Source organism: Castor canadensis, chromosome 2 (genome assembly GCF_047511655.1).
Source record: "Castor canadensis chromosome 2, mCasCan1.hap1v2, whole genome shotgun sequence".
NCBI lineage: Eukaryota > Metazoa > Chordata > Mammalia > Rodentia > Castoridae > Castor > Castor canadensis.
This window is the reverse complement of record NC_133387.1, coordinates 145,042,984-145,056,955: the sequence shown is the minus strand read 5'-3', so window position 1 is coordinate 145,056,955 and position 13,972 is coordinate 145,042,984. Positions and strand designations below refer to the sequence as shown.

Sequence of the window (13,972 nt, the reverse complement as noted above, 5' to 3'; positions counted from 1 at the left end):
GTTTCGGGGCGCTCGGGGGACAGTGAGACCCCGGCAGCCGACGGGCGCCCCCCGGATCGCGGAACCCCGAACCCCGGGCCGCCCGGGACTCGCAGCACCTCCGGCTGCTACAGGGCAGACGGCTATCTGTCGCCCTGGAAAAACACCGTTAGGAAATAAATGGCTTTGAGAGTCACCAAGCCACACCATGTAGTGCTCCGATCCCGGGGCGTTTCGTGTCACTCCCGTGTCTCAAAACGAAACAACCAGCTATCATTTCACGCCTTCCACCATAGGGCGGTGGAAACTTGTCTTGGGATGAATAAGGCGACAGGGCCGGTCTGTGGTTGGGGTGCTCCACGCACGAGGTGACAGGAGGAGGCGGGAGGTGGAGGGAAGAGAGGAGGTCCCGCCCCACCTCGCTCTCCTTCACGGGAAGTGATGTGGGGCCAGACGGAAAAATACCCGCCAAGGACCCAAAAAAGGCCAGCAGCGAGTGCAGCAGGCGCGCGGGACAGGACCCGGCGGGGACAGGAGAGCGGCCGAGCCAGGTGAGGGCGAGCGGCCGCCGCAGGAGGGCAGGCGACGTCCCCGCGCCCGCCCCGCAGGTTCCAGTCCATCGCCCAGGGCTGACAAGGCAGCCGGTGAGCAGCGGGCGTCCAGGTCAACCCGAAAAGGGGGGCACAGACCCCAGCGATGACCGCTGCCGCCGGGGACAGGGGTCAGCGCGGCGAGATGCTGGGCCGGGGCGGTCCCAAAGGTCACCTCCCGAGAGCATCCAGGTGCGAGGTCCCCATAAAGAGGGGAGAAAAGCTCACTGTGGGGAGGAGAGGAAGGCCTGGAAACGTCTACCCCCCCCCCAGTTCTTTTCTTCCCCCTCTTTTCCAGTTTAATTATTTAATGGGTTTGCACCCTTGTTGGTAAGTGTCTGAACTGCAAGCTAGCCATGGGGTAGGGTTTCTCCCCTTTCCTGTCCTACTTGGACGCCAAGCCTTCTGGTCATGACTTGGAGGCCGGGCTGATGTGATGACAGCTTTTAGCAACTATTGCCAAAGTCCCATCTCTGTTCCCATAGGTCACCTATTTGCAAAGTGAGGTCTGAAGCAAAGGAAATCTTGTGACCTCTTGACAGCCATCCCAAGCTTTTGGCTCCTGCTGGCCACCTGGCCCATATGGCCTCAGAATCTTTTACCACACCTCCTCTTCCTTACCCCAACAGGCTAACAGCTGTTCCTTCCTCTTGGATGAACTCTCACTTTATGGTTGGTTAGTTATCAGTTAGATACTGGGTGGGTAAGGGCACACAGCTTTTTATAATTATCTTTTAAACACTTGGTTTAGAGGGAAAACACAGTCTGGAAAATGGGGCTTCTCTAGTTTGTTTGAAATGAAGAAAGCTTAAAATACTGTTGAAAGAACTTGTCTTGAGGGTTGTTCTTTTCTGTATTTTACCTTGGTTTTCATTCCTGTTTCTTTCCTTGCTCCCCTTTCTCCCTTCCTTCCTTTCTAGGGCCTGCCTTAATTTTTAGTTTTGCTAGAAAAACTTATTTTGTTCCTTGTGTTTGGCATTGAACATAAGAATTCAAGGTCATCAAAACTTACACTTATGTTTTCTTTTTATACCTAAGAGTTTTTTTTTTTTTTTTTTTGTAGATCTGAGGTTTGAACTCACAGTTACTACCATCTGAGCCATGCCTCTGGGCCATGCCCAAGAGTTTTATAGTTTTAGCTCTTCCATTTTGTTCTTTCATTCATTATAAGTTAGTTTTTGTACATGTGCTGCTGAAGTGAGCACTTAAGTTAGGTTTTGTATATGTTGTGAGGTGGGACGTTCAACTTCATCCTTTCGAACGTGTATAGCCAGTTCTTCCAGCACCATTTGTTGAGAAGACTCTTTTTCCCCTTTGAATGATCTTGGCACCTCTGCTGAAAATCAACTGGTCATAAGTGTGTGTGGGTGTGTGGGTGGGGGATGTTATTTGTGGATTCCTACTTCTATTCCACTGATCTATACATCTATCCTTATGCTGGTACCATACTGTTTTGATTACTGGAGTTATGTAGTAAGTTTTGAAATCAGGACATGTGGTCCTCCAACTTTGCTTTTGTTTTCAAGATTGTTTGTAGCTGCTTTGAGTCCCTTGAGTTGTCATATGAAATTTAAGAATCATCTTAATTTTTGTTACCTTGGTTTTAGGACAGGTATAAGAGTTTTGAAGTGGACAACAGTCTCTAGGAACCAAAGTGTTGATTTTTCTTCCTCAAACCTGCTTTCTCCCTTAGTCTTCCCCTTCTTAGTAAATGGCAACTTTACTCTTGTAGACACTCAGCCTAAGCACCCTGGAATCACCTTGAAACTCTTCTTACACCCCTCGTCAAATCCCTCAGCAAATGTCACTGATTTCTACCTTGAGATTATACCTAAGATAATGACTGTTGCTCACTATTTGTGCTGCTTCCACTAAGTTCCTGTCATCTGTTATCTGGCTCACTGCCAAAGTCTCCTAAGGAACTTCCCTGCTTCTACTCTCTGCAGTCTATTCTCAACACAGCAGCCAGCGTGCATTCTGTCACTCACTCTGCTCAAAACTCTCCTTTTGTCCCAGAATGAAAAACAAAGTCTTCATTGTGGCCTGTAGAACCCTTCCATGGTGTATGGCTTTAACTTCTATCACTCTTTACTTTGCTTGCTCTGCTCCAGCCACACCTTAGGGTCATTGCAATTGCTGTTTCTTCTGCCCGGGTTGCTCTTTTCTTCCTATGTGTTCATAGCTTTCTCACTCATTTCTTTCAGGTCCAACATTTTTAGAGAGGCCTTCTTTGACCTCCCCATCTTGATGTAGCATCCTTCACCCCGTCCCTAATTTTCTGTCTCCTTACTTAGCCTTTTTTCTTTAGGGTATTTATAACACTAACTGTCATCATAAACACAGATGTGCACACAAAGCATTTGTCTCCCACTGACAGAATATAAGACTCACAAGGGCCAGTAATTTGTCTTGTTCTCTATGATGTCTATACACATAGAATGGTTTCTGACATACATCAAGCACTAAAAATGTGTGTCAAATGAAGAAGAAGGGATGGAAGACTGAGTGATAGGACTTACTCTGTCTCTTTCCCACTATTCCTTTCCGTTTTTCCTAAAAGAAACAATGTCCATAGACACACCATCTTCTAAGTCTCTCCTCTTCTGCCCTCCTGCTTCCATTAGGATAAAGGCCTTTTCCGCTTTGGAAAGAGAAAAGTGAAATAAATAGAAAGGTGAGGACTTTTGGTCCTTTCTATGGTGGCACAGGGCAGCACTTGCTCTGTAGCCTGGGAAGACAAGGCAGGGGATTTCAGTGCCTCTCTCCTGCATTTTGCCTCTTGTGCTGGTCTAGGGGAAGAATGAAATTTCTTGGAAATTCCAAAAACTTGAAATTCATTTCTTGATGAATATTTTACATCACACTGAATTAATCTTTCTGTGGTTTCTAACAGGAATTGCCAACTCTTGGCATTTTATTACGTAACTACCTTAGGTTGTCAACTGTTTCTGTGTTCGTTAGCCTTATTTCCATGACTAGAGTGTAACATCCTAGAGACAAAATCTGACTGTGTCTTAGAAAAAAATGAGCATTCAATAGACTCTTGCTGAACAGGCAATTAAGTTAATGGATAAACCTGGATATGTTGTCATCATTGGAAAAATCTAACCCATATATTTAATTTTTCTCAGCAAGTTTATCTTGTTATAGACCACTTTTTCCTACTACTGCTGACTGGCCACAGTTGAATGGGGTTTCCTGCTGAATGAGAAATTATGGGACCTCTCACTGAGAATTGAATTAATTTGGCTTAGAAAGGATAATAGCTTATTTTCTTTATTTTTAAAATTGGTCCACCTTCCTTTATTTTTTAAACTTAAAATACGACCTTGATATAGCTTCGCTAGAAAATTCAAAAGAATTATTTTGACACAAATAGGCTTACATACATTTATATCTTTTTCCTGATAAATTGTGATAGGTTTACTATCTCCTGAAGAACAAAATAGGCTTTCAGGTTTAAAGTGTGAGCTCCTGCACAGCAAAATTTCTTTGCAATTGTTAAAATAAGATTGGCTCTTGACAGGAGTAATTTTCCCCTTCATATCTCTCACTTTTATGCCTCATGCAGATTTGCTCGGACCATATTTCTCATTTGCCTCTTGGTCAGGAAATTCGAGTTTATGATCTTGTTTCCCTTAAGCTGATTACGCTGGGAGCAGACATTAGCTCTGAGTTGGAGGCAGAGATAAAGGGCTTGTAATGACTTTCTGTCCATAGGGTGAGGTGTGTGGAGCAGGAGCGTCTAGCTTGTTTGGCCTGCTGTGCCATCGTGCAGTACTCCGAGGGCTTGGCCCATTCTTTTCCTTGTAAGATGGAGGTCTAGTAACACTCACATTTTCTTTACTATTAACTAACGTTATGTGCCTCACTTATTCCAGAGGGTTGTTCAAGTTTTGCTTCTCCTCCTGTTTGTTCCTCTGTGTACATTACCCATGGAAACCCTCCCACTTGGTGTCTTTGCCAGCACTCTTAGAACTGTCTGCATGTGTGGAGTCACTCTTTGTTGACCCCGGGGCCTCCCACATGCTAAGTATGTGTTTTACTCCTGTCCCCTACTTAAAAAAAATCTTTAAATTTTAAAAAAATTAATTGCACAAAGGGGTTTCATTATGACATTTCTATACATGTGTATATCATACTTTGATCATATTCATCCCCTCTATTACTCTTTCTTATCCCCTCCCTCCTTTCCACATCCCCCTTTTTCCTTCTTTTTTTCCCCTAGATTTCACGTATGAGAGAAAACATGACGCTTATCTTTGTGGGACTGGCTTGTTTCACTTAGCGTGATGAGATCCAGCTCCATCCATTTCTCTGCGAACAACATCATTTCATCTTTTTTTTTTTTTTATGGCTGATTAAAACTCCATTTTTTGGAGAGGTAGGACTAGGGTTTAAACTCAGGGCTTAGCACTTGCAAGGCAGCAGATGCTCTATCACTTGAGCCACACCTTCAGCCCCATGCGAAAAATTCCATTTTGTATGTACACCCCCCCCCCCACATTTTCCTTATCCATTCATCTCTTTTTGATGGATACCTAGGCTGATTCCATAATGTCTCTTGCTGACTTTTGATTCTTAAATGTGAGGTTCTAATTTGAGGATGGATGTGGAGTATCACATTTACCAAATTACAAAAAGGGTTAAATTTGCATGTTAGATAAACAATGATTTTTTTTTTCCATACTGAGGTTTGAATTCAGTACCTCGATCTTGCTTAGGCAAGTGCTTTACCACTTGAGCCATGCTCCCACCCCAATGAACATTTTTTTAACCTAAGTATACTCCATGTAACATTTGAAATATACTTTTAGCAAAAAAATTTGTTATTTTTTTGAGATGGGGGATTACTGTTTAGTACATACTGGCCTTGAAATTGCTGTGGAGGCCAGGCTGGCCTCTAACTCTAGATCCTCCTGTCTCTGCCTCCTGAGTGCTAGGATTACAGGCGTGTACCATCATGCGCTCTGTTTCAAAATGCACATTTAACTGGACATGGTGAATTTCTGCTGGTAACCTCAGTTACAGTGAGTCATGTTTATGAACAGGAAATTCATTAAACATAATAATGTTCAAATAATGACTAAACTATAGCCACTTTGGAGACTAAGCATATATCATCTTAATGAAGAGGATTTGTAAAGTCAAACAGTGTTTGTCTAAGGAGCAAATAAGAGAATATTTAGTTTTGCTTTAGTCTTTTATAGTTAAGGAAATTAACACCTAGAGAGATTTAGTCACTTTGTCAAAGTCACATAGAGAGAGACAGTACTGACACTGCAGGACCAGTGGCTGGCCTATTGACGACTCCTTCCCTTAATGTACACGTTGCTTCTGAAAACACTTTGGTTGTCACCCAGTCACGCTGTCCTTCCAGTCTCTAGAGCCATCCAAAGTCATTCTCATGAGACATCTTTGACTTTTCTCTGAAAACTACATGACTACTGAAGGCCACCATTTGGTTGTGTTCCCTACTATAATGCCAGAAAACCTGAAGTTCAGTGGGTGTTTATTCCTTTTAAGGTCTTGTTAATATTTTTGTCCCTTTTAAGTATTTATTATAAGATGCTTTGATTGAGGTGCACTTACCATGAATTTTTCCACGGCATGCAATTGTTGTTCTATTGAATGCCTGGTTGCACTGAGTAGCCTCCTTCTACAAAACTCATGGCTTTGTATTTGGTAGAAAAATATGTAAGATATATGGAAAGGACCATACTAGGTAGAGAGAAATGTGTGAATAGTCTGTTTAGAGATGTATCCTTTTTGTTATTTTTTCCGGTGCTGAGTATTGAGCCTAGCGCCTTGTACATGCTAGGCAAGCACTCTACCACTGAGCTACACCTTCAGCCCCCAGATGTGTAGTTTTATTTAAATATTTTGATATTTAACACAGGCTGGACTCAAACTCACAATCCTTCAGTCTCAGCTTCTGAAGAGCTGTGATTACAGGTATAAACCACCACACTTGGTCAAATGCGCACTTATTCAACATTACCTTACTACTATTATTATTATTTAAAAATTATTTGTACCCATCTAAGAAAGCAGCCTTGAAAATGAACATGCTTTCTCCAACTGCCATTAGAAAAACCATATTTCAGAGCCACTAATTTTTTTTTTTGGTTTTTCATAGCCTTGTTGGTTAATTCACATAAAGCCTTACCAGCTGCCAGGTCAAGGCAAAATAAAATTGGTTGCCAAGAGACTGAAAAATCAGTTTGCTCTTATTGCTGTAGCTCATTTCACCACATGGGTGATTGGTTGGGGACTATCTGGATATCACTGCATAGTAATCCCCTATGAATTTGTATCATTAAAAAGAAAAGAGGAGGCCTCAATCAGCTGGTTAGACGTGGTAATAGGGCACTTTTATTCTTGATACACTGGTCCTAGAATGGGGGTGTGTGTATGAGACACATGGATACAGGTTGTAACTTTGAGTTACATAAGGACTTTTAAATATAGCCCATAGTTGTGGTTAGAACTTTTTTGTTTCTTGCTGTTTGTGACTGATTTTTGTTATGAATTTCACTACTTCAAGAGAGTGACCCCCAAGAATGAATGAAGCGGTCTAGCAAGCCCTTGAAAAGATGCGTTATTACTGTTCTCATAGTCAGACTGTAGACGTGATGTGCCAAACAAGCTGCTGGTTGTTGTGGGCGTGGATTCTCTTGTTAGGGACAAGGCCAGCTGTCCACTGTGTCTCTCTGTCTAGGCACGAGGACTGTGAAGTGGGTTGCGGTATTTCTTCATCTCTGTGTTCCAGAGCTCCTGCTTGAAGGTGAAAGAACCAACACGGCCAGAGATCAGCTGGCTGGTTTTTAGGCTCCATATTGCTGAGAACTGTGCTGTCACACCCGTGGCTGTCAGCTGCAGTGATTTTGCCCCATCTCCCTAGGGATATTTGACAATGTCTTGAGACATTTTTGACTGTCACTGCTGGGGAGTTGTGAATGGATGGAGAGTGAGCAGAGACCAGAGATGCTGCTAAGTACTCTGTAACACACAGAGCAACAAAATGTCAATAGTCCTGAGGCCAAGGAGGCCTGAACTTCTTTGGCTGGCAGTTTCCTGAGTTACACATTCTGCTCATTGTGTTGACTGAACTTGACTCTGTGACTGGAGCCAGCAACACTTGAGGGAGGAGGTCTCAAAAATGGAGGAGGGCTCTGCCTAGCCCTTGAGTTCTGAGCCCATGATGTTGTCACAAAAAAGAATTTTAGGTCACATCAAGGTAGAGAACAAGAAAGTTTGTTAGTAAAGCAAAGCAAAGGAAAGATAGAAACAGTACACAGCTCAGACATGGGTGTGGGCACATCTGATAACAGGTGCAATGAGTATTTTAATAGCAGGGGTATTTATGGTAAAAAAGTGGGTTGGGGGTTGGCTTGAATTTACCTTAGGAAAAGTGCTTTTCTTTGTTCTGACACCTGGTATAATTAGTCGTTTTTGCTGTTACACTGTCTTATCAATTGGGCCCAAAGATTTCAAGATTGGCACGCTTATCAAATTTGGGGCACGATGACTTAGATGTTTGAACATCCCTTTAAGCAAAGGATGGGTCCTGCCAGATGATCCTTTCAAGAGAGGTGTCATCCTTGTGATAAATATTTTTCTTTGTAGAAACCTATTGTGCCCAGAGAAGTCATTTTCCCAACAGTTTTGTTCCCCTGAGTAAGTATCTTTCTTTTAAGATATTCTTTCTCAGTTTTCAGAGTGCACTATTTTTTTTTTTTTTGAGCAAGCGGTGCAGGTCAGGGGAAGAGAGATGCTCCCCCCCGCCTTTTTTCTTTTTACTAACCGTTGCAGGACTGTGATGTTTAAAGCAAACAAAATAGGGCCTATAAGCTCATAATCAATTTATGGACGTACTGTTTACCTCTGAATTCCTGACTACCCATGCCTCACTGTCCCTGATCTGTCCTGCCTCAACTCCACCACTGCTGTCTTTCTTACCTCTCCCTCACCCAAGTCTGAGTCACTAAATGTGGGGTAGGACTCAAATATCTGTACATATAGTGTTAATTTCTACAAGAGGTCCAAGCACCACTGCCTCTGGGGATCATAGGAGGTGGGGTCTTTGTGGGGGTGCCAGGTTGGCCACATGAGAAGAGTAAACCCTGCTGGGAAGATGAGCAACAGGAAGTGAGAGGCTGGACCTATGGGCCGATCTATGTGCAATTCTACCTGATGGGAGCCTGCGGGAGGGACCACAGAGGGCAGGTACCTGCCAATGCTCACTGAACTACGAGCTCACCAGGAATGCCTGCTTCCCGAATTCCCAGCTGACCCCTGTGCCCTGTGCCAGAGGTGCCAAGAAAGTAGCATGACTGGACAGTTTCTTCATCAACACCCCATTTCCTGCTTAACTGGAGCCTCTCTTCCAGTTTGAGAGTCAGTAACGCAAAACCTCCCCCTGACTCATCACCCATTTTGCCACCCAGATAAGGAAACCTCATTTGTTGCACTAGAGGATTGTGTAACTTAAGAGCTGGTAGGAGGCTTGGAAGAGGTGTTGAAAACCACGCAGCCTAGTCTTTCCACTCCATCTTGGGGGTTCAGAGCTAGGCTGCAAGCCATGTGGCGAATAGATGGGAGGAAAGTTTCTAGGAGCAGGTCTGTAAGTTCCCTGCTTGGTTGTTTTCATGCTCCTGTGCTCATATTTATTTATTTTTTTAATTTTCATTTTTTTGGGGGTACTGGAGTTTGAACTCAGGGCCTCATACTTGCTAGGCATGTGCTCTACCACTTGAGCCACTCCACCAGCCCAATATTTGTCTGTCTGAGTTTGGCTTATCTTGCTTAACATGATGATCTTCAGTTACATCCACTTTCCTGCAAACAACATAATTTCATTCTTCTTTATGATTGAATGATATTCCATTCTATGTACGTACCACATGTTTTTAATCCAGTCATTGCTGGTTGGGCATCTAGGCTGGTTCCATATCTTGACCATTGTAAATAGTGCTGCTATAAACATGGTGTGTTGGTATCTCTCTTGTATATTGATTTACATTCCTTCAGATATGTGCCCAGCAGTGTATAGCATGGTCATATGGTAATGCTACTTGTAGTTTTTTGAGCAATCTCTATACTGACGTCCTTAGTGGTTGTACTAGTTTACATTCCCACCATGGTGAATAAGGTTTCCATCTCCCCCACATCCTCGCCAGCACTTGTTTGTTTTCTTGAGATTGCCACTCTGACTGGGATGAGGGAGAATCTCAGTTCATTTTCATTTTCATTTATTTTATGGGTAAGGATGTTGAACATTTTCAAAGCAAAGTGTGACTTTTTTTCTTTTTTTGGTTGTACCGGGGCTTGAACTCAGGGTCTCGAGTTTGCTAGGCAAGCACTCTACAACTTGAGCCACTTGCCCAGCCACTCAAAGTAAGTGACTTTTAAATGGATCTTTACTGACCACTAACGTGTCTTTCTTGAACCTTCTGAAATATTGCAGGAGATAAATACATTGTGATTTTTACCTATGTTAAAGCAATCCAGAAATATGTAGGTGCCAGCCATGATGGTTCGCTGGCATGATTTGGATTTAATTTCATGTCACTCACAGTGTGGTCTTCCCTGATCAGTCTGTTGAATAATATTATTTTGTGTGGTATTGTCTTCATAGCACTTGTCACTATTCAAACTTATTTTGTCTTTTTTTTGATGGTAGTGGGGTTTGAACTTAGGGCTTCACATTTGCAAAACAGGCACTCTACTGTTTAAGCCACACCTCCAGTCCATTTTGCTCTGTTTATTTTGGAGGTGGGGTCTTGCAAACTATTTTTCTGGGCTGGCCTCAAAAAGTGATCTTCCCGATCTCATCCTCCTAAACAGGTAGGAATACAGGTGTGAGCCACTAGCACCCAGCTGAAGTTACTTTACCCATACTTATTTACTGTCTATCCTTCCTGCTGAATTATCCTCTCTGTGAGGGCAAGGATTGCTTTGTAAACTACTATCTGCTGAGTACCTAGAATAATGCCTGGAATGTGGTGAATGTTAATAACGAGGGAATGAATAAGCAAACGGTTAGGGAAGATTGTGTTACAGTTAGTCCATGTGATTCACATTTTCTCCTATAAATTGAACTTTATTTTAAAATTAAACCCAGAATGCCAGTTTATGATACAAGAAAAATGGGAACTGTTAAGCTGACTGGATAATTTTGTTTCAGGACTAGTGTACTTGTTTGCTGTTGCAAAAAAAAAAAAAAACAACCAAAAAACCACAACCAAAAAATCCTCCATGGGAAGCAAATATAGGAGAGGCTACTTGTGAGTCCTGACTTCAGGCACATGGACCTAGAAATCAAAACACCCAAGGGCTTTAATGCTGGAAGAAGCCAGAAAAATGACCAAGTCACACAGGGAGATTTTCTTTATAACAACCCCCTGCCCCCCCTCCCAAAAAAATCGTATTTTTCTCTCCTTTGGAGATTCTAATTTGTCAGGTTTGGGGTTAGGGCTTGAGAATGCAGGTTTTCTTTAAAATGCTGCTGTAGTGATTGCTGGTGCACAGGCAGGTCTGGGAGCCAGTGACCATTCCCACCACTCCTCCCAGGGGAATAAACTGAGGCTCAACGACATGAGGGTCACACAGCCAGTGCGCTTCCCTCTGCATTGTTCAGAAAACATAGTAAGAACAAGACAGCAGAGGCAACACAGCCGCAGAAATTTTTGGTTTATTGCTTTTTTCTTTGTTTACATGTAGCTAACCAGTCTGGTGTCAAACAGGAAATACACAAGGCATAGCTTTCCTTCTCGTTGCAATTGTCATATCAATTAGATATCAGTGACTGGGGCTATAGAGCACATGCTATAGCAATAGTGATCAAAGTGCCACTCTGGGCCCAGCAGCATCAGCACCGCCTGGGAACTTGATGGAAATGAGGATTCTCAGCCCCACCCCAGACCTTCTGAGTCTGTGTTAAAGCCATCCCGGTGATTCTGACGGATGCTGAAGCTTGGTTAAAACTGCTGACCTTGGCTTTTGCAGTTGATGACTCATTAACATGGAGGCCTTAAACTCGCCCCCTGCTTTTCTTAGTAACATTTATTCAAAACATGAACTGTTGTTACAAGTCTTCAATGTCATACCCAAGATGGGGAATGGGCTAATTCCTATTGAGCACCTGTTTTAACTCTTATTTCATTCTCACAACCATCCTGCTAGGTAGATATTGTTCTCCCTACATTACAGATTTGGGAGCCGAAGCTGGTTTTCATTAGCTGGTTATTTGCCTAGCTGTACTTGTGTGTCTGGCTATCTGTTGTCTCTCTAAACAGTGGCTCTCAAACCTTAAACGTAATCAGGAAGTCCTTGCAAAGCTTGTTGTAAATACAAACTCCCTAGGCCTCCCTCCAAAAGATCCTAATTCAGAGGCCTAGGTGGGCTCAGAACTTTGGGTTTTCATCAAATACCCTAGGTGGGGATCAGACTATACTTAGAGAGATCTTGTCTTAGAGTCACTCACTTCTCCCTTAATCGACTGAACCAGATCCCTCTCAAAGCTTCTTGAGGTTTTGTGGTTCTGTGTTTTGTGCTCACAGGCCTTGGGTGCTGGGTAGGGACATTGGTAGGAGAACTATGACTGTGAGAGGAGGAGCGTGGGGTCTTTGTAATAAAAAGAAATCGCTAGGTGCTAGGCAGCTCTCTCTGCTGCCTCTTAGGCTATGTTTTACACTTTGAGGACTTTGTGATCTATTCTGTTATTCTCCAATTTTATAACTTTTCTTACAGCAATTTTGCCCTTATGTTTGTGGGGTGCACAAATGTGAGCAACTTCTAGGCAATAGTAGTATCTATGGAGTAGTGAATTTTTTCAGCTTTTGAGATCAGAAATAGTATCTCATCTGTTCAGTAATTAAGGCCCTTATTAATTTTTTTTAGAGACAGAATTGACATAGTAAGTGAGCGATTTGGTAATCCATTGGGAGACTGAATGATCTGGTCTTATGAAGGAAAAAAGTGAGACACAAATTGAAAGCAAATTTCGGGTATGATGCCTGTTATCTTTGTGAGGTAGCATGCTAATGTCTGTCCACAAGTTTAGAAATAGCTCCTACAACAATTACTCTGGGGCTCCCACGGTACAAAAAAAGACACATGTGTGAAAAGACAGTGGAAACCTGCCAGTCCTCTGCCTAGTAGAGAAGTTAACAATGTTAAACTATTAAATTTTTTTTTTTTTGCCCTTTAAAAAAAATTATTATACTGGGGGTATTGTGACATTTACCAAAGTTCTTACAATATATCATAGTTGAATTCACATCCTCATCATTCTCCTTTATTCCCCTACCTCCATTTATTCCTGGAACAGTTTCAATAGGTCTCATTTATAAATTCCTTTTATATGTCTTAGTCCCTGGAACAAATGTGAAAAAAAAATCACAAAAGCCAACATTTCAGCTTCCTTGGACCCATCACATATAAAGAAAATTACAGTGTTTTTGCTAAGTATACTCTTTTGCCACCTGATGTTGATAATAAAGATGTAAGTGCAGTAGCCACAGCCACCATGTGTCAGGAGTTACGTAATCTCTCTTTTTGATCCTCAACAGTCTTGCAGGATAGAGACTATCCTTCACTTTATGGTTCATGAAACAGGCTCAAAAGGATTAAGTAATTTGCCCAATGTGTGGTTGGAGTTTCCAGGAAGGGAGGACTATCAGTGCCATCACTCTGACAGGGTGGGTTGGTTAGTCACTCTGAATGTCACCAGTCTATTGACCCAAAGTTGGCAGAAGGAGGTGAATTTAAAGGCTGAGCAGGCAGACAGATGGCAAGTATACGGAAACCTGCCAGCTTGTCTCAAGAGAGACTTTCTGAACGTTTCTTGGTATCTAATTCCCTCCATTTCACATGCTGTTCTAATAAGCCTGGTTATTTGGTTTCCAGGTGCCTTGTCAATTAGAAACAGCACCCTGGAAGAGGCTAGAGCCTTTTCTAGAAACGTGCACTGATTACTGAGTCGAGAGCCAGCTGGCTGATTGACAGACAGCACAGGTGGGACTGGGAGAATGAAAAACTAATAAAAGACATGAAGTCAATGCATTATTTACAGTCATTATTACAGAGAGAAACATGCCTTTATAAGAATAGCTGTCCAACGTCTACTGCGTGACAGACACAGTTTTAGGGACTTTATATACATTGTATAACTCAAGCCTTCCAAAGTAATCCTACTAATAATACCATTATTAATAATAATTAATAACTGCCTCCACAGCTGAGGCAACTGAGGCAGAATGGTTAACTAATTAGCTCAAGATCACACAGCCAGAGTGGTAAAGCTGAGATTCAAAGCCAGCCTGTCTCCAGAGCTCAGCCCTACAACATCCTATTTCAGGCTAGGGCCCAGATCCTAGGGGCACAGGATGGCAAGTTTT

At 42.6% G+C, this 13,972-nt stretch overlaps 1 protein-coding gene across 2 annotated transcripts in view; it reads left to right on the top strand.

The window, feature by feature from the left end:
* Window positions 1–376: 376 nt before the first annotated feature.
* Window positions 377–13,972, top strand: part of Rab27a (RAB27A, member RAS oncogene family) — a 67,038-nt gene continuing 53,442 nt past the window's right edge. The window contains exon 1 of one of the 2 annotated variants that reach the window (XM_020159699.2): window positions 377–530. The gene's annotated coding sequence lies outside the window, so the exon portion shown is untranslated. Of the gene's footprint in view, window positions 624–13,972 lie in introns of both variants that reach the window. The other variant, XM_020159698.2, reaches the window with a different exon arrangement.